Below are 21,630 nucleotides of genomic sequence, written 5' to 3'. Positions count from 1 at the left end.
TTCCCGTTGAGTATGGGAGTCGACAGGCTCACTTATGAATGGAAGGACATTCAAAGCACGTATATTCAACTGATGGAGTAAGACGGATAATCAATCACAAGTTGGGACTGATCCATTAACAGAGCTACAAGGACACTAAATGCATTATTCGTGTGGTATTGATCAGTCTATTGCTAGGGGTGGCGAATCTTCCTCATACCCGCAGGCTACTAGTTCGATTCGCAGTTCGTAATACGATTAAATCGTAGTCTGAGTTTTGAAAGAGGATTCACTTAGCATTCTGAGGCCAGAGAAGGATCTGTCTGATATGAGGCCAAGAAATCACTAAAATAGCCCTATGATATTCCAATGTCTAAAAATCATTTGGTTGTGCTCCAGATGTCTTGGCAGACCCAAGGCTCTTGATAAGCTGAATAGGCCAAGGATTTGGGATTCGTTTTTTCTAGGCAAATACTTTTTATAAGGAATTATTACTATACCGTACTTACGAAGAATTCTTACAACTATGATTGAAATCCTCATCTTGCAAACGGGATTTTTTAACATTAGAGAGGAGAGAACACCATTCAGCAAGAAGCAAAGAAGTGAATAAATGCCGGGCTGAGTAGGTCTACTGTACAAGCCCAAGTCTTGTGTGCCGTACCGAACTTCATATCTCCCCAAGTATAGTGGTACTGCATTTGAAATTTTGTTTCCCATATTAGGCTGCTATTGTAGTGACGTGGATAACATTTCAATAAAAGTAAAGTAAAGTAAATTCGCGTCCTCATCCCGAGATGGTGCAGCTCTTTTCAGGCACACCCCCAATGGAGGTGAGCTGCATGTACCATTTCAACCACATACCAGCCCTCCTGCCAGTTTAAAATTTCTCGCAGTACCGGGAAATGAACCCGGGCCTCCGAGGACGGCAACTAAGAACACTAGCCGTTACGCTACGGATGGGGACACATTTCAAGAAAGGAGGCAGAAAATGGTTGGACTGTAGATGGGAATGGAGTTTGTGGACGAGGATATTGTCGAGAATTTTGGCTAGAACCGAGATAAGGATTATGGGACGGTAAGAGTCTAGTTCGGAAAGTGGTTTTCCGCAGTTTGGAAATAGGAGCAGTGTGGTGTGTGCCCAAGAGGAGAAGTAAAATCCGGTGCGAAGGGTAAGGATACTTTCAGTTGTGTCTAAATGGCACACTATGCGCCAACATCTTGGAAATGTTTGACATTTCAACTAAAAAGCCTACTGCCACACTAGAGATAAACACTAGTTTTCACAATACTTCGATACATGACACTCGCAATCAGTGAAATCAAATTATGGTTCCGTCCTGGGAACTTAAATGTCGTTAACATTTATATTTCTTCACAAAGTTGCGCCCAACTACGGAGCCTTTTTCGTTGTGCCTTTTCCTCCCGTTCGTCTGTTCATGCAATGGTGGTTATGATCTTGGGTGTTCCAGCAAAATGATGTTCGTTTGTAAAAGTTCGAAAGCTAGGCCTATTCCATATAATTTCACCTGTTAGGCCGAATTCTTGAACGCCGTTCTTCAATTTCGATTATCCAATTATTCTTGACTTTTGGTGAGGATGGTAAAGGAGAACCAGAAAATATCGGATGGGTGTAATATGGTGAAATTTCTGGGCACCGAATGCAAAAAGCTACCCACAAGAAGACTGAAAATGTCGAAAACTGTTAATAAAGGCAAGATAAAGGAACTTTTGGTGCTAGAGAGTTGCAAGTCATCTGGTTAAATGAATTGTATTCGTTTTCACAGTTATAAATTAAATCTTTTTTTTTTCTGAGGAAGAACATTTCAACACTCTTCAGATATGTTCAATCTTTCATAGTTTATAACAAGTATTCCTGAAATTTTCACAGGAGGTATGGATGTAAGAAGTAAAAGATCGATGTATAATTTCAGAAATTAAGTATTGGTTAAGTAATAATTGTGTTTCTCTTTTCCAATATTATCATTATAAAACATTTTTCTTCTTTCTTTCTTTCTTTCTTTCTTTCTTTCTTAATCCGTTTACCCTCCAGGGTTGGATTTTCACTCGGACTCAGCGAGGGATCGCACCTTTACCGCCACAAGGGTGGGAGATACAGCTGGGAGGATGACCAGTACCTCGCCAAGGCGGCCTCACCTACTATGCTGAACAGGGGCCTTGGTGGGGGGGGGGGGTGGAGGATGCAGAAGATTGGAAGGAACAAACAAGGAAGAGGGAAGGAAGCGGCCGTAGCCTTAAGTTAGGTGGACCCTATCATCCCGGCATTTGCCTGGAGGATAAGTGGGAAACCACGGAAAACAACTTCCAGGATTGCTGAGGTGGGAATCGAACACACCTCTACTCAGTTGACCTCCCGAGGCTGAGTGGATCCCGTTCCAGCTCTCTTACCACTTTTCAAATTTCGTGGCAGAGCCGGGAATCGAACCCGGGCCCCCGGGGGGTGGCAACTAATCTACTAACCACTACACCACAGAGGCGGACATTTTTCGTCCTAACTAACTGATTTGTTTCAATCAGTCACCATTAGGACTGTAGCTCTGTTAGCACATTCTATGTCAGCAGCTTACCTAGTCTTTTCTTAAACTTTTTCAGGAAGTTGGAAATTTATCAAACATTGCCGTGGATAAATTATTCCAATCCCGAATTAATTTCTCATGTTGTAAACGCGTAACTGCCCCAATTTTCCCTTCGAATTCCAAATTTATCTTCATTTTATGATCCGGGCGATTTGGCCGTGCGGTTAGAGCCACCCAGCTGTGAGCTTGCATCTAGGAATTAGTGGGTTCGTACCCCTCTGTCGGCAGCCCTGAAGATGGTTTTCCGTGGTTTCCTATTTTCACACGAGGCAAATGCTGGGGCTGTATACCTTAATTGAGGCCACGGCCGCCTCCTTACAACTCCCAGGCCTTTCCTCTCCCTCGTCGCGATTAAGACCTGTCTGTGTCGGTGTGACGTAAAGCCAATTGTAAAAAAAAAAAAAAAAAAAAAAAAAAAAAAAAAAAAAAAAAAAAAAACAACAACAACAACAACAACAACTTCCACTCGAGCTCTTTCATCTACTAAACACCACGACATATCTTCACATAAAGCTCGGTACATACCACGTAGTCGAGCTGCTGGTCTCCTTATTCCCAAGTCTTCCCAGCCCAAAGTCTGCAGCATTTTCCTAACACCACTCTTTTGTCGGAAGTCACTCAGAAAAATAGCGCAGCTTTCCTTTGGATCTTTTCTATGTAGTTCTCGTACCAAGTAATTCTAGTGAGGGACTCATGCTAGATCCATGCACATCAGATTATTTAGTAATAATTTATTGCAGCCAATGGCCATACACACAATAATTCACAATGATTGGAATTTAATTACCTCTGTAATCTATAGAGTAAACTTAAACTCCAAAGGACAGAACAAAGCCTACAGGCTCGCAGTTCCATTTTCCGAAAAGGAAACCATGGAGGACCCATCGTTCTGGCCCGAGAGGGTAACTTTTCGCCCCTACAAGTTCTAACAGTGAACCAACCAACCCGACCGTCAACACCAGCTCAACACTCGACAACATCAGATTATTTACATTATTTATTTACTTATTTATTCATTCATTCATAAAAGGCCCCAAGGAGCAAAACTTACTTTAACGGTCTGTATACATAGGACATATGTATAATATTCAGAAGTTGAAACTTGAACGTATTCAAGATGTGTGATAGATCAGTTATGTTTGGAACAAGGAACAATTCATATAAATATAACAGTATTATAAAAATTTTCATTAAAACAATGAACATCTCCTGAATAACTCTAAGAGAGAATGATTACAACGTTCCACCTAATCGCTACACTTTTAAGTTACTTTGCATTATTAAATAATGGAAATATATTTATTTTCATTTTACCAGAACATTTTTCTATTCATTGGAATCGTCTTCAGCTAGTTAATAACTAAAAATATAACATTCTAAAAAGAGCTAAACCAATTATATATAAATTAATGCTGTAGAATGAGAACGTTCTGTACAACGAAAACCGCGTGGCGATTAAAATCCACTTATTTGGTAACAAAATGTAAAATACATTAAAATGTTTTTATGTACGATGTTTGCGACCTTTTTCTTGTGGTCACTGTGTATGAAAATAAACGGGTTTGTATATTGAATACCTGATTAATACAACTTCCCCCCATGGGGAAGCTGCCACAAGGACAAACTATGCCGTCTACACAGTATTTTGTATTCTACGTTATTGGCGAGTTTGCTAGTGTGTCAGATAGAAATAACCACCAGAAGTCTCAGGACTCAATTTGGAATGTGGCATGCTGTATGGTTCTTCAAATTGTACATAAGATGATTGCGGAGTATGGTTAATGAACCTCGTATTGCGGCGATAGCGATGCCATGGAGTCGTGTCCGGTTGAGACCGAGAGAATCCCATAGCTGTACAAGAAATGGTGGGGTGCAAAAATTTGAATTTTTGTTATAGAATGGTTACTTTGTCATAAAGGCAAAATTGTATAAACGGAGAATTACAATCAAAATTGTCCTCGAAGGAATCATTGCAGACATCGTGAGAAGTGTAGAAAATTTGCTATGAATTTATAACAAGGAGGATACAGACTGTTATAATGAAAAGAAGAAAGTATGCCAAATATTGCGTATCAAGAAATTATAATGGCTCTATTTCAAAAGTGAATGTCTGTTCAATCTTCTTTGTACCGGCGCATGTCTCTGTAGCTACTGTACTTATCTATAGACCAGTACCGTCCTCTCACTACGGTACTATTACGACTCACTTCATCACAACTGATCACGCTAGCAACTTATTCTACTTTCTTATCTCTAGCGCCTCTTCTCTTCAACTCTGTCCCTCATTAGTGAGCAGCTGTGGCGCCGAGCTGGTAGTTAAGAGAAGTTTGCAGAGACACACACAACAAACTTCCGTAAACAAATTTCTTTTCGATAGGTCGAGAAGTCCGAGTGATCGATGATCTCCACTGACCGGGGTGCTAATGGGGTCTCTATTAGCGACCCATCGCACAATTCACTCAAGGGCTGTTGTTCCAAGGGAGAGCGCCTGGTACAGGCTGCATCAAAACATATGCAACATCCACTCTAATCTTTTACTGCTCTATAGAGTTCTCAGTGACAAAGAAGTGGTGTAAAAGAGTTATTGTACCGTCCAACATATATTTCGTTCATCTTCTGTTCTTTGTATCGAATTGCATGGTTATGAGAGTATTTAGAGGTTGTAGTGAGGATGTAAAGGAGAGGGCGTATAAGTCTTTGGTAAGACCGCAGTTAGAGTATGGCTCCAGTGTATGGGACTCTCATCAGGACTAGTTGATACGAGAACTGAAAAAAAAAAACGAAGGAAAGCAGCATGATTTGTTCTGGGTGATTTCCGACAAAGGAGTAGTGTTACTAAGATGTTGCAAACTTTGGGCTGGGAAGACATGGGAGTTAGGAGACGAGATGCTAGACTATGTGGTATGTTTCAAGCTGCCAGTGGTGAGTTGGCGTGGAATGACATAAGTGGAAGAATAAGCTTGAGTGGAGCTTTTAAAAGCAGGAAAGATCATTATATGAAGATAACGTTGGAATTCAAGACGACAGATTGGGGCAAATATTCATTTATGCAACAAGAAGTAAGGGATTTGAATAAATTATCAAGAGAAATGTTCGATGAATTTCCAAGTTCGTTGAAAATATTTAAGAAAAAGCTTGGCAAACAATTATAAATAAATGTAGATATCAGGTAAACAACTGATGGGGAATCTGGCACATGGGAGAGTGTCCTAAATGCAGATCATTGATGGTTGATTGATGGGGATATCAGGTCATTTTTCTGCACGGTTATGTGTTCAAGGAAGAGCAAAGAAAGGCAAAGTCATCTCCGTACAGGCCATGATGGCCCCTGGAGGGGTGGAAGGTAAAGGCTTCCACTATCCGTAACCTCGGCACTTGATGGAGTAGAGTGGTTAGCTCTACGCCCGTCCGTCTTTGCCCCCCAGGAATAAACCTGGTACTAATTTTTGGTGTAGGCTGAGTGAACCTCAGAGCCATATGCACCTCCGGAAGTGGAAATCTCGTTTCTTAAATTTTACGACTTCCTGACGGGGATACGAACCCACGTCCTTCCGGGCGAACCGAGCACACCTTTACCGCCTCGGGTAGGCAGCCCCTTGTTCAAGGAAGAAGTAACGTGAATTTGAAAATCTTAGCCATTCCTATCATATAGGAAACTCCAAGACAAAGTGATGGGTGCAAAGAGTTTCAAATTTCAATGAATTTTCAGACAAGTATCCCGTAACGTCATAAAATTTAAATTATAAGATACATCACTATATTCTTTGGAGGTTATTTTCAAGAAAAATCAAATTAAATCTAAAACTCGACCAAAAGAAAGGTATTAAACTGAAATAAATCTTCATATAACATTCATTATGATTGTAAGGGTTCAAGTCCGCTGAATAGCCTATTTCAAGACACACACACAAGAAAGGGCCGTATAGTTATGACCAAATAGCTTAATATGATAATAGTGGAAACTCTCCTCACTTAAACACGCAGAGCAGCGGTGACAGCGCGAAGTGCTGCCACCTAGCGGCTCGAGGGGAACACTAACACAACGATCGAATGTTTTAATTTGATAATACATTTGTTTTATCCTTATCACTGGTTCTTTCAGATCAACATCCACCGTTTTCCTTCGCTACATTTTGTCACAAGAACAACGTAAATGTCTTAAAATCTGTATTTCGTTGGGCTCGAAATATAATAAGTGATAACTGTATGTATTTAGGGGCTGCCTGGCCGAGGCGGTAAAGGCTTGCTCGGTTCACCCGGAAGGACGTAGGTTCGAATCCCCGTTAGGAAGTCGTAAAATTTAAGAAATGAGATTCCCACTTCCGGAGGTGCATATGGCCCTGAGGTTCACTCAGCCTACACCAAAAATGAGTACAAGGTTAATTCCTGGGGGCAAAGGTGGCCGGACATAGAGCAAACCACTCTACCCCATCAAGTGCCGAGGTTACAAATAGTGGAAGCCTTTACCTTCCACCACTCCCAGGGCCTTCATGGCCTGTACGGAGATGAATAGCATAAGCAAAGTATTCTAGTGATCAAAAAAGTGTGGACAGTTTATATACGTTAAGGCCTAAAACAACATCATTACAATAAATATTACAGCCAACAGTTTAGGCTACATTGCCAGCAACAGGAAAACATGTCACAATTAGAAAACTGAGATACATTATAATGGCCTATCCAGCTACGTAGCGTAATGGTAGTGTTATTAGCTTCAGTCGCCGGGGCCCAGGTTTGATTCCCGGTACTGCCAGAAATTTAAGAATGGTAGGAGGGCCGGTATGTGGTCACCTCCACTGGGGGTTTGGCTGAAAAAAAAAAAAGCTGCTACACCTTGTGAGACACTAGTTCACTATTATAAGAGAGTGAGATACATTTTATATAATGAAACAAATGTTTAATTACGGTACGTTTATTTCAGACTTATCGGCCTATCACCTTATTGCATGAATCTGATACAGAGCGACATAATCGGGGTGTCTTTCTCTTACAATTAAGATTTATGATTTATTTGTGGAAATCCATAAAGAGCTTTGGAATTACCAAAGGACGAGACGATGACGAAATAAATATACCCTTGGAAAAACTGAACGATCATTTTTCATCTAACTGCACATTAAATGCAGCGCTGAAACAGGAAGTTCTAGACGGGAATTATGCAAAGACGCGAACAGATAGAGAAAACTTCTACTTCCGTCCAGCAACCCACTCACAAGTCAGGTTTGCTATAAATCGGATAACATCAACGGCAAAAGGAAATGACAGGATAGGAATAGAGATGATAAAAATTATTCTGGATGTGATATTACCTGCACTAATTAATATATTTAACTCTTCCCTTGTAGACAGCACATTTCCCGAAATATGGAAAGCGGGCATTATACGTCCTCTAAAAAAAGTAGCTTCCCCTTCTGAACCATCTGACTACAGAGCCATCTGCATACTTTCTGCTTTATCCAAAGCGCTAGAGTTCATCGCTCATAGACAAATAACAGACTACATGACGACTTACAACTTATTTGACCCACTACAATCTGGTTTTCGTCAAGCACACAGTACTACAACGGCACTACTGAAGGTCACAGAAGACATCCGAGAAGCTATGGACAACAAGGAAGTGACAGTTTTAATACTCTTAGATTTGAGCAAAGCTTTTGACTCTGTTGACATTGACATCTTGCTCTCAAAATTGTATTCCCTCCATTTCTCGGACAGCGCCCTCCTTTGGTTGCATTCCTACCTGCATGGCCGTCGGCAGTGTGTTACAGATAGAATAAACAAATCAACTTGGCGGTCTGTGCAGTGTGGTGTGCCCCAAGGGTCAGTGTTAGGACCCCTTCTTTTTTCCATTTACATTAATGATGTCTCCCAAAACCTAACGCATTGCAAATACCATATTTATGCTGATGATGTACAAATGTACCTCCATACATCTCCAAATCTAATACTTTCCGCCATAGACAAAATCAATCAGGATCTAACATCATTTTCTTCTTGGTCTTTGAGATGTGGGCTTAGGTTAAACCCAGCTAAAACGCAAGCCATCATCCTTGGATACCCAAAACTACTCACGAAGGTCAATCGACCAGAGATTCCATCTATAAGGTTGTGTAATACTAACATACCATTCACGTCATCAGTAAAAGTCCTAGGCATTACTTTCGATGATGACATGTCATGGAAAACGCATATCACGAACATCACCCAGAAAATATTCTCTGCATTGCACATGCTGCGCGGGTATAAATACTTATTTCCTGAAAAACTAAAAAAAATGTTGGTAGAAAGTCTGGTTTTCCCTCATTTCGACTATTGTGACGCGATTTATAGAGACGCTCGAGGCAAGTTATTGAGCAGATTACAACGTGGTCAAAATGCTTGTGTGAGATACGTCTGTAACCTACGGTACTATGACCACGTAACTCCTTCATATAACCATCTATCTTGGCCCCGACTAGAGATCCGTCGCACTGTGCATTCCCTATGCCATCTCCATAAAATCCTTCATTCTTCACAACCATTTTACCTTACTTCATATTTCAAATACTTATCCTCTTATCACAGTCTTAACACCAGATCCACTAATAATTCCATCCTTGCTTTACCTACCCACAGAACTGCCATCTATGATAAATCATTCACAGTAATTGCCTGCCGTGAGTGGAACCTCCTTCCCGAAAATATCAGGGGGTTAAGCGCTATTCACACTTTCAAGGAAGCACTTTGGAGACATTTTATGCACCAGTAAGGATCATCTGTAAACTTGATGCTGCTACTTACAACCATTCTATTGTTATGGATGTCCTGGTAGAGAGTCTAAAATTTTTATCCGATTTGTCTTTAAAATCAAATGTTATGTACTGCCTTTTTTTTTTTTTTTACATGTAGGATATTAGTTTTAAGAATTTATCCCTTTTTATGTCTGATTTATTTAATCTTAATTTAATCTTAACTTAATCTTAATTTATTAATTTAATCTTAATTCATTTCATCTTAATGTAATCTCACCATTCTTGTATTATTATTAATTTAATTTGTATTAGACGTAGTTATTGTAATACAATGCAACATATGTATATTTCAGTTCCTGGTTAGATGGAAGAGAAGGCCTGAAGGCCTTAATCTTGCCAGGTAAAATAAAACATTACTAAACTATGAGTAGGCTTACAACTTTCTGAGTAATAATTACAATATTGTTCATTTAACATAATTACGTCATTTATTTTACCAGTTCCATTTCCTAATGAAGGCAGCCCTCTTTCCTTCTGGGCCTTCCTAAGACACGAGAAGGGTTTCGAGAGATAAGGAACGTCGAAGAGTGTAGAGGAAGGCATTCAATTTTACCACCTTCCTTCTATCTCCTCTCTCTACTTCGAATTGACGTTCCTTAAAATGACGATGCAGGCAAAGATTATGACTAAGGTACGGTCAGTAAAAATAGTTTCAGAGACAAGCTTTTTTAAAAAAGAACTAACAAAACTTGTTGATTACTACTTCTTTTCCTATCAAAAGTTATATTAACTTTGCACAGCTGTGAATGTTCTGTTGGCTGCCACGTATCAAGTCGGCGATTCTGGACCCATTTTGCCTACTATTCTTATCTACCGAGAATCTAAATAGTCCAGTCCTTCGATACGAGTGACTTTTTTTATAATTTGGAGCGGTAAAATAACACCTTATAACTTTAACTTCATTGCATTCGATAACAAGCAGACGACAGAAAGTAAAGAGCTTTAGTCTCAAAATGGCCCCTGCCGCAAAGAATTCTGGGAACGTGACCAGACCTGTATGTATGGACCTTGTTTGAAGCGTTTCTGAGCCCTATATCCCTTCAACTTTCGGTATAAATGAGGAAATTGCTTAATTTTTTAGTTTTAGTAAAATGGGGACCCCTACATTTTCTGCTAAGAAAGGTTTCCAACATTAAAACAGTAGGCCTATGTAACCACTATGACTGCGCAGTCATCTTGCCCTTACCACACTTATATAAATGTGAAAATACTGTGAAAACACCCCTCCGTAAAATAAGTTTCTGAAGAAAGTGCACTTAAAAGTTAGTGGGGTATTTATTTGTTGAACTAATTATTTATTTCGAAACTAGAAAATGTACCCGTGCTTCGCTACGGTATTCTATATTGTATAACGATTTTTCCGTAAATTACTGTAAAGGCAGTGAGTAAGATTATATTAAATTGCATCTACAAACGGACTTCACCATCAGACGCCTCGTTCAGTGTTCTACATGGTTGGTCCTATGGCAGTTTTTCATGTCTCCTATATTTATGGGGTAGATTCAGTTAGTCATTGAATGGGGTGAAATTTGGTACAGTTTTCACATACTACTTTATTTTTTTGATATTCATGTGACACTGGAATCATAAAATTTGGCGAACATACGGCCACTGGTCATGTCAATGTGCGTCCACAATGTTATTATAGCATCTTTCCTATAAGTGTGCCAAACGATAACATATACGTGTAAAAGTACAATATTAACTTGAATTCGAGAAATGCAGTGCTATTTAACGTACAAGGGAAAGAGATAGCACAAAAAGTCATAGGCCCAAAGTTGCAAATCTCACCAAATTGAACGGCGATTGTGCTATCTCTTTTGAGATACGACTTACCGTTTAGCCACTAATTATCACGAGACGAGGTCCGCCTCCATGACTAAATGGTTGGCGTGCTGGCCTTTGGTCACAGGGATCCCGGGTTCGATTCCCGGCAGGGTTGGGAATTTTAACCTTAATTTGTTAATTTCGCTGGCACGGGGGCTGGGTGTATGTACCGTCTTGATCATCACGACGTGCAGGTCACCCACGGAATTCAAATCAAAAGACCTGCATCTGGCGAGCCGAACATGTCCTCGGACACTCCCGGCACTAAAAGCCATACGCCATTTCTTTTCATCCCGAAACGAAGTTCTGCACCGTCGTTAAAATTGCACCCATATTCGGATATTTTCCGGGGCCAAAAGTTATACATTTGCATAGCTTGGCATAGATTGGAATATTTCCTCAAAGAAAAAAAGTGTGTCCAGGTTTCGGGATTAGCACTCGCGTACATACGGAGTAATTAAGGAAGAAAGTAATACAATTGAGAAAGTTGAAACTAATAGAAAATAGGATTATAATTGAGGACAGCCGGATAGGACAAATATGTAAATACCAAGTGGATGTATTGGTGGTATGAGTTACGGATATAAGGAAGCGGTAAGAGAGGAGAAATTTAGGCGCAGGGATACTTAGGTAAACAGATAAGAAAATGACGAATGCTGTTATAACTTGAGCTGTTCGAGGACAGTTATTACCTCCAACGATATTCCACCAATATCCCGGAGAATGGCCGATTGATGTCTCTCTTGCTTTCTACCCAAGGAACAACCACGAATTTACAGGAATGATGACGAAAATGGCAATACGTTACTTTCCTACTGGCAAGCAATCAGGGACATTGTCATGGTAACCTGTAGGTTCGTTGCCGGTCTGTCGGTCACTCAATACAGCGCATGATACCCGCAGAAAATAGAGTAAGAGTAAGATAAATTACGAACATAACAAAATTTGTTTTATAGTCCACGGAATTTACAGAAAATCAATAGTATAAGAGAAAATGGAGGAAGACCTTCTGGTTTTCCTATAAACTCCCCGTCCATTCAAATATTTTAAAATGATATGCATATCAAAACCTTCCCCAGGATGAGTATACATTAAATATGACGTTTGGTCGAGATCTATCCAGCCGTTTCGCCGTGATAGTGGAACAAACAAACAGACAAACAGACAAACGGACAAACCGACAGACACGAAAAATAAAAACCACCGATTCGGTCTTGAGTTGACCTAAAACGGATAAATATCTGAAAAACTGGCAAAACAAACGAAATTACAGATAGCGGACCCCCGACAACTTTATTTACACTGACTGACAGAGCAAATGTAACACCACGAAGGAGTGGTCAGAACTTTATGCCAATTGCAGGGTAGACTGACGTCACTGAGGTATGCTCATGATGTGAAATGCGCCGCTGTGCTGCGCACGTAGCGAACGATAAATGGGACACGGCGTTGGCGAATGGCCCACTTCGTACCGTGATTTCTCAGCCGACAGTCATTGTAGAACGTGTTGTCGTGTGCCACAGGACACGTGTATAGCTAAGAATGCCAGGCCGCCGTCAACGGAGGCATTTCCAGCAGACAGACGACTTTACGAGGGGTATGGTGATCGGGCTGAGAAGGGCAGGTTGGTCGCTTCGTCAAATCGCAGCCGATACCCATAGGGATGTGTCCACGGTGCAGCGCCTGTGGCGAAGATGGTTGGCGCAGGGACATGTGGCACGTGCGAGGGGTCCAGGCGCAGCCCGAGTGACGTCAGCACGCGAGGATCGGCGCATCCGCCGCCAAGCGGTGGCAGCCCCGCACGCCACGTCAACCGCCATTCTTCAGTATGTGCAAGACACCCTGGCTGTTCCAATATCGACCAGAACAATTTCCCGTCGATTGGTTGAAGGAGGCCTGCACTCCCGGCGTCCGCTCAGAAGACTACCATTGACTCCACAGCATAGACGTGCACGCCTGGCATAGTGCCGGGCTAGAGCGACTTGGATGAGGGAATGGCGGAACGTCGTGTTCCCCGATGAGTCACGCTTCTGTTCTGTCAGTGATAGTCACCGCAGACGAGTGTGGCGTCGGCGTGGAGAAAGGTCAAATCCGGCAGTAACTGTGGAGCGCCCTACCGCTAGACAACGCGGCATCATGGTTTGGGACGCTATTGCGTATGATTCCACGTCACCTCTAGTGCGTATTCAAGGCACGTTAAATGTCCACCGCTACGTGCAGCATGTGCTGCGGCCGGTGGCACTCCCGTACCTTCAGGGGCTGCCCAATGCTCTATTTCAGCAGGATAATGCCCGCCCACACACTGCTCGCATCTCCCAACAGGCTCTACAAGGTGTACAGATGCTTCCGTGGCCAGCGTACTCTCCGGATCTCTCACCAATCGAACACGTGTGGGATCTCATTGGACGCCGTTTGCAAACTCTGCCCCAGCCTCGTACGGACGACCAACTGTGGCAAATGGTTGACAGAGAATGGAGAACCATCCCTCAGGACACCATCCGCACTCTTATTGACTCTGTACCTCGACGTGTTTCTGCGTGCATCGCCGCTCGCGGTGGTCCTACATCCTACTGAGTCGATACCGTGCGCATTGTGTAACCTGCATATCGGTTTGAAATAAACATCAATTATTCGTCCGTGCCGTCTCTGTTTTTTCCCCAACTTTCATCCCTTTCGAACCACTCCTTCTTGGTGTTGCATTTGCTCCGTCAGTCAGTGTATATAGATTATACTTGGTCTGAGATTCAGTAAGTTGTAAAATCGTATTCTTGGAAGGTATGATTACTGATGATTCCTTGACCAGAACGGTGTACGAGACTCGCTTCAAGAAGCTTAGCCTGCTAGACACTTAGTAGAAGTGTTATTTCCTGCCTTAATCCCGGTCCACGTGGATATTATCCCTGCCTGGTCGCTGTAAGCTGAGGCAGCGCTCCTTTCGTAATACCCTCAGGGATTACTTATCGAACATCTCAACCAGCAGTGCAGAGAGAATCCCAAGAGCATATATACTGTATATACACTTGGGATAGCCTGAAAGATTCACCCAGTTCTCGTCTTCAGGAATTAAAAGAGTTCAATATATTGGTGACACCAGCATTATATTGGACCAACAACATATAGCAGGATATAAAGATAGATAGATAGATAGATAGGTAGGTAGATAGATAGATAAGATAGATAGATAGATAACAAAGTCGTCCCTGTCTTATAATTAAGCAAGTAAATACACACACATGAAATATTAATCTTACACTTTTTAAATTTGCTTTATGTCGCACCGACACAGACAGGTATTATGGCGACGATGGAGTAGGAAAAAGCTAGGAGTAGGAAGGAAGCGACCGTGGCCTTTTTCAGGGTATAGCCTCTGGATTTGCCTGGTGTGAAAATGGAAAAACACGGAAAACCATCTTCAGGGCTGCCTAGAGTGGGTTTCGAACCCACTGTCTCCCGAATGCAAGCTGACAGTTATATGACACATACCACAAAAGCCACTCGCTCGGTGAAATATGGATACAATTTCTACTCTACTATACTGACAGGTCTATAGATAAAATATCCAATACACTTCACAAAATGTAGATGTAATAATGAAATAATACCAGCATAGAAAACAATAATAATAATAATAATAATAATAATAATAATAATAATAATAATAATAATAATGAGGGAAATTATCGGCCCCCGAAAAACAGAAGATGGTTATAGACTCAGATCACGCAAAGTGACAGAAGAGCTTTCCAATATTGCAGCAGACATCCGCAAAAGACATCTGAAATTTTATGGGCACGTTCGCAGACTGCCGACAAGCAGACTGACACACAAGATTCTCACCTGTATAGAAGATCTAAAAGCCGAGCTCGATAGCTGCAGTCGCTTAAGTGCGGCCAGTATCCAGTAATCGGGAGATAGTGGGTTCAAACCCCACTGTCGGCAGCCCTGAAGATGGTTTTCCGTGGTTTCCTACTTTCACACCAGGCAAATGCTGGGGCTGTACCTTGATTAAGGCCACGGCCGCTTTCTTCCCATTCCTAGGCCTCTCCTATCCCATCGTCGCCATAAGACATATATGTGTCGGTGTGACGTAAGGCAAAAAAAAAAAAAGATCTAGAAAATATTCCATGGGTACTGGAAGTGAAAAAGGATCTGGATAAGCCCAGATCAACTCAAGTGACACAGCGGGCAGTAACCTCTATAGGAAAAAACGAAGTGAAAAAGAAGACTGGAGCAAAGTGGACGAAAGAACGAGAAAGGATCCACGGAGAAAGGATGAGGGCTCTTTGGCTACTCAGAAAACGGAATCGTTAGAGCTTTGCGTGTTTCGTTGGGTCCATACGCAAATAATAATAATAATAATAATAATAATAATAATGATAATAATAATAATAATAATAATAATAATGAAAAACATACTTCTTAGGCCCCAGACAAGAAAATAAAATACTGTACGAAGGAGACGTTTGACATTTTTGGACACATTTTTAGGATGGAGAATAACAGACTCCCATCGCCACAAGACCTATCTGTGTCGGTGCGATGTAAAGCCAGTAGAAAAAAAAGAAAAAAACAAAACAACTGACTCACAAGGTGATTATTCTATGTGATACCAAATTCCCAAAACAGGATAATAAACTGGTTGGAGGAAACAAGGGGAGATCTGAATGAATTGAACATCGGGGAAGACATAATGAAAAATCGCGGTCTTCAAAACCTGAGTAAATAAGCACAGATTTAGTGGTGTTAACTAGCAGCAGGACTGGTAATAAAGTGGTCAGAAGAACGGATGCGGCAACACAATTAGCTCACGAAGAGATTTTGGAAGAATAGGAAGGCAAAAGTCATCAAGTGAATGAGCAAGTTCCAAAGCATGTGCATGATAACATATTTGTCCATCCCTCATTTTGTTTCTCAGATTCTGAGGCACATATGTGGACATGCCTCTCCCTGTTGCGAATTGCCGTGACGTACTTGCTTCCTTGCTCTCTGCAGTTTCATATTTTGCATTATTGTTCATATAGATTTGATCTCTTCTTTTCGGTACAAAAAAAAAGCCAAGTATCGGATTAATATTTTATAAGATACTGACAGGTGTAAAAAGCCTTTAAAACGTTGCGTTGACTTGCAAGGCTTCCCAGCGGATGACGGTTGTGTAGTGTTTCAGATTCAGGCATAGCTTGTTATAGGTATTTTGGGTGTGTCGATGGGTCTGTTTCAGCTTGTCTCCCGTTCCCTCGAGAGCTTTCCTGCGAAGCCATTAGCGCATTAGGAAGCTGAATTCGAATTAACAGAAAAATTAAATTCGATCAAGGAATTAGGACTCGATTATAGTAAAAGAAGCAGTTTGTAACACCCAATGTCTGTTATTTCACTGTACAATGTCCTCAACTAACGTAAACGGAATATGAAGACATATAGCCAAATTGGTATGTTGCGTTCTACGCTGGAGAAAGCTGAACGCTAAATAAGAAAGACATCAAGAGGCTGGAAGTTTTCGAGATGTGGTGTTGGCGACGAGAAATGATATTCAGCTGGACAAGGAGGGTGACCAATGCTTAGATGTTGGACAAAGCACAAGAGAGGAAAGCATTTTCTTGGTCTTCCTCGAAAAACGCTTGTCTTACCTTCAATCACTGCAATCATCAACTCTTCCTTGAAAACGCTTGCCTTACCTTCAATCACTGCACTCATCAAAGCCATGCCTAATCTGAATCAGCAACTCTCTTGTGCAATGCCCAATATTTAGGCGTTGGTCATCCTCCTTATCCATACCTGCCAACTTTTGAAAAGGGCTATCAGTGAAGCTCACGCGCGACGAAAAATTAAGGATTTTCGACATACCCCGGCTTGACGAAATAATTAATACTTCTGGGTTACAATATGCAATAATTCATGCTTTAAACAGAATATTTCAATGAAATCAAATCTACTTAAATCGTAGGCCAATGATTTATAAATGAAAATAACAATTAAGAAGAAATCCATGTTAAACAGCAGCAGGCGTGGTGAATATTAGTTTGGAGCATACGTAACAGGACATCCTGGATAAATTAAGCAGACACGTGATAATTGAAAAAGGCTTTGCACAATAAAACTTGCTTAACGTAACACAGGCAAGAAAAAATATAATACACACTGCAAATCGCATCTACTTACACCATAGGCCAATGATTTGTAGATGAAAATAACAATCAAGAAGATTAATCAGGTGGCAAATGCAACCTATGACGGCAATACCTGGTTTAATTTCCTTCAGAACTGCTGAAACCCCATTTTTGTGTCCTATCATAACAGGAGCATTGTCGGAGCAGAAAGCCACACAGTTTTCAATTGGTATGTTATGAGAATTCAGCTGTGATAACATCAGGTTACCTATGTTTCGCCCTGTTGAGTCCCCCTCCAACGCTGGTATGGATAGCACAGTGCTCACTACTTTTTCCCGCGGAATATCGTGGAATGCAACAACAATAGGATACAACTTGGCATTCGTATCATTGCTTCCATCTGTTGGCAAAGAAGATGGTCCATTCTGAAGGCACTTAACAACTTCAGATGATGCATTTTTTTTGCCATTTTATTTACAATGCATGCCGTTTTTGTGCGACCACAACTGTATTTCTTTGCAACTTCTGATGTGGGAAACATCTTCTTAAATAAAGCACCAGCATGATCAGCCGCATTTAAAAGCGCATTGTGTTCCAACAAAAAGCAGTAATTACGTCACTGTCAACGTTTCCAGACTTGGCAAAAAAGGTGTTGATTTCCTTGTTGTCTTCCTTCGATTTAACGTAACTTACGTGTTTACCGCAGTTCACATGAATACTTAAATCGTTTCTTCCACCATGTGCAATATTACTTGATTTTAGTATGCACGGAAAATCAACATAATGATTTTTTAAATGTATGGAAGTACTGTTTCTTGTTGGATTTATTCATGATAACCTGTAATAGGAATATAGCGTATGAAAATGTCCGAGAAGAAAATGTCTCTATATCCATTCAAACATCGAAAGGAACCTGGATCACTGAACGTCACATAAAATTATAACAAACATTCAAGGCAGTCAAACACTTCCTTAAAACATAGCAAAGCACACAAAGCCTTAAAAGATTAAATGAACACGACGCCAACCTCGTGAATGAAGAATGTGCACATGGTAAAAACATATATACGTGGAACGAATGTAATTCTTCTTTATAATTTAAGGGGTTTCGCTAATAGCGGTATACCCAGACATTGGAACGAGTGTAATTAGTCCAAGGAATACAGGAAACTGCGAAGCACGAAGTTATAACAAAAAACCTGGAACCCCTCATTAAAATATGTCATAACCTCAAAAGGCCACCAAAGAACAACAATGACGTGGTCAAAGAATATAGGTAAAATCACAAGCGAACGGAGTATCATAATAGTTTGTATAAAAATGATTAAGAAAAGGGAAAGAGCAGCCTATAACTGTCAAACATTTCACTTCACAATCCAACCAACGGAGTGGAACAAAGAATTTGCGGAGCAGAGCCTGTCGACACCTAAGATTCACACGGAAGTACTGTTATCCCGGCTTTAAATTCAATTCCAACAACGACACAAACATCACACGATTAAAAATACCAATCATATCAAAGAATGAGTTATCGGCTATCGTGGACTTGCCTTCGACCACGACAGACTACGATATATTGTAGTCGGTCTTGCCAAGAACGAGCGTGCTTCAACCCACGCAAACAATCGATTGTACGGAAGTGGAGCGATTATCAAATGTTAACGTTTCAAATTTCTGTCCGCGAAGTCGTAAAATGACACCGTCCATTCGTAAAACCGTAAAATGCTGCAATTTCCGAAAATTTTACGGACAAACCGTAAAAGTTGGCAGGTATGCTTGTCCAACTTACGTTGTCTTCCAGTTTTCCACTTTCTTTCTAATGAAAGACACTCCATAGCATGCAGAGTTTCCGGTTGGATGATTATTGTGTAGTGTTTCAGCATCAGACATCGCTTGTTATAAGTATTTTGAGTGTGTCGATAGGTCTGTTTCAGCTTGTTAACTCTCGGGGAGAGGGCTGCTTTCTCTACAAGTTTGATTCAATTCAGTCACCGTTCATTAATGTTAAAAGAAGTCAAAATACAATTTTTCGTATAATCGCGGCATCAGTCTTAAACAGACAAGAAAAAATAAACATTACTAAGAATTTAATCACGATCATTCGAAGTATGGAATGCAATTATCCTGTCTAATATTCTGAATGCCTGACTGTCTGTTGCTTACTGTGAACTGGGATGCTCTCAATATCCTATCTGGCTCGAGAACCGATCGATATGTCAAGGGTGAGTTGTTAAAGAATATCCTGACCAGTGCATCTGCAGTGATGATCCAAGATATATACTAGGTTACCAGTGTCCAGTAATTGGTTTCGTTACGTCAGATCATGCATACGACTGACGGCCTGGATGTAGAGGGAAAGCTACAATTATTGCTCCCTCCGAAATTTTCTGGAGCCTAGCAAAGTGCTGCGGGATTGACATGACTCGCTTCAGAACAGGTTCAATGGGGAGAAATTCCTCAACTATAAAACAGCATTATTCTAAAGTATCCACTTCAACTTTCAAAGGTATACAGAAAGCAGTAATCATATATATATATATAATATATTTTTGAATATGTTTTTGCGTGGGGGCCTACCTGGTATTAGCGTGGAGAGAGCACCGACACCGTGGTAACCATGGCAACCAGTGTACGCCATCTATGTAACTTATACCAGGACAGAAAAAATATATTCATGCTTCTATGCTTCTCCGTGTAGCGGAGGAATTTAGTTAATTTCCTCTTGCTTAGGCTAGTATGAAAAACACCGAAGACATTCCAACTAACAGAATGTTATAAAATGTTGAAAATAGCGAGACTATTTATTTATTTATTTATTTATTTATTTATTTATTTATATTTATTTATTTATTTATTTATTTATTTATTTATTTATTTATTTATTTATTTGATGTTGCTGCTTTATTTGATACAAGATATCAGAGACACAGCTTAATTAATCCATTGTAAATAAGAATAATATATTTAATTGCTTATATAAATATGGTCGTCCGACGCGTTGGTCAGCGTACTGGCCTTCGGTTCATAGGGTCCTGGGTTCGATTCTCGGCCGGGTCGGGGATTTTAACCTTCATTGGTTAATTCCAATGTCCCAGGGGCTGGGTCTTTATGCTGTCCCCAACATCTCTACAACTCACACACCACACATAACACTATCCTCCACCACAATAACACGCAGTTACTTACACATGGCAGATGCCGCCCAGCATCATCGGAGAGTCTGCCTAGGCTAGAAATAGCCACACGAAATTAAAAATTAATTTTTTAAATAAATATGGTATTCAACAATCGCTACAGAGTTAACGACAATAATTTCCACTACAGAGCAGAGGTTTTGCTATGCAAGTATCCCTTGACTAAACAGTTCGTTTGGCACCAATCGATAGATTGCTCCCTTCACACCGAATCAAGAGGCCATGGACGACGAAGACTTTGCTGGTATAACTTCCGCGATATTTCTTCTAAAAAGGGATGGAGCTTTCAAAGATGATGGTTTCTTCCTTATCGACATTTTCAGCTTGATCAACTCTCTTTGTTTCATAGCATATGGTCGGATCAAGTATAAAGAATGTTAGAATATATTTTCATCGCTACTATAATGACAAATCGAATCACTGCTGCACATCTACACCACGGACTTCTCCAAAGGTGTTACATCAGTCATACTTCAACAACTGGGTATTAGGCGTGAACAAAAAATTTCAATTTGAGGGGTTGCTGCAGCGGATATGCAACTTAGCGCGACTCCGATGCGGGTGTATAAACACGGACATGTAGGCAAAGAAATAAGTGTGGCAGTCGTGTCGTCCCGAAGTGTGTGTGTTAAATGCAGCCACGTGAATTACGGTGACGTTATTACCAAATGCGTCCAAACAGGACCAACGTGCTGTTATTTTGACAAACACCGGTGGTCATCCACCGGAGAATGAAGATTATGTATGGGGTAGCATGTCTGTCGAAAACCACCGTTGCGGAATGGTGCACCAAGTTCCATGGAGGTCGCGTTTTGACACAAGACGCCGGTCGATCTGGGAGGCCAGCCTCATCTATTATGGAAAGAAACAAGCGGTTGTTGGATGAGGCGGTAAGGGTGGACCGGCGCATAACCATTATCACGCCTTTGAAGGCTTTGAAAGGCCTTCGCTTCCTCTAGCCCCTAATACCAATATACTCAGAACGTATCCCTGAACAACCTCCGAAAGTTTGTCTGTGAATTTCGGGTTCACCCTTTGTATTACATATATATAAATTGGACATATTTTACAGTTAGACCAACTCACACTGTTAGGGTACTGTGGTAGACATTAATTGTACTTATAGAATCTGGGGAAC

The 21,630-nt window shown here is 40.9% G+C and overlaps 1 protein-coding gene across 1 annotated transcript in view; it reads right to left on the bottom strand.

The window, feature by feature from the left end:
* LOC136880858 (kinesin-like protein CG14535) overlaps positions 1–21,630 on the bottom strand; it is a 415,061-nt gene that overhangs the window by 144,320 nt on the left and 249,111 nt on the right. The gene's annotated exons all lie outside the window — the stretch shown is intronic.

This window comes from Anabrus simplex, chromosome 9 (assembly GCF_040414725.1).
Source record: "Anabrus simplex isolate iqAnaSimp1 chromosome 9, ASM4041472v1, whole genome shotgun sequence".
NCBI lineage: Eukaryota > Metazoa > Arthropoda > Insecta > Orthoptera > Tettigoniidae > Anabrus > Anabrus simplex.
This window is presented reverse-complemented; position numbering and strand designations above follow the sequence as displayed.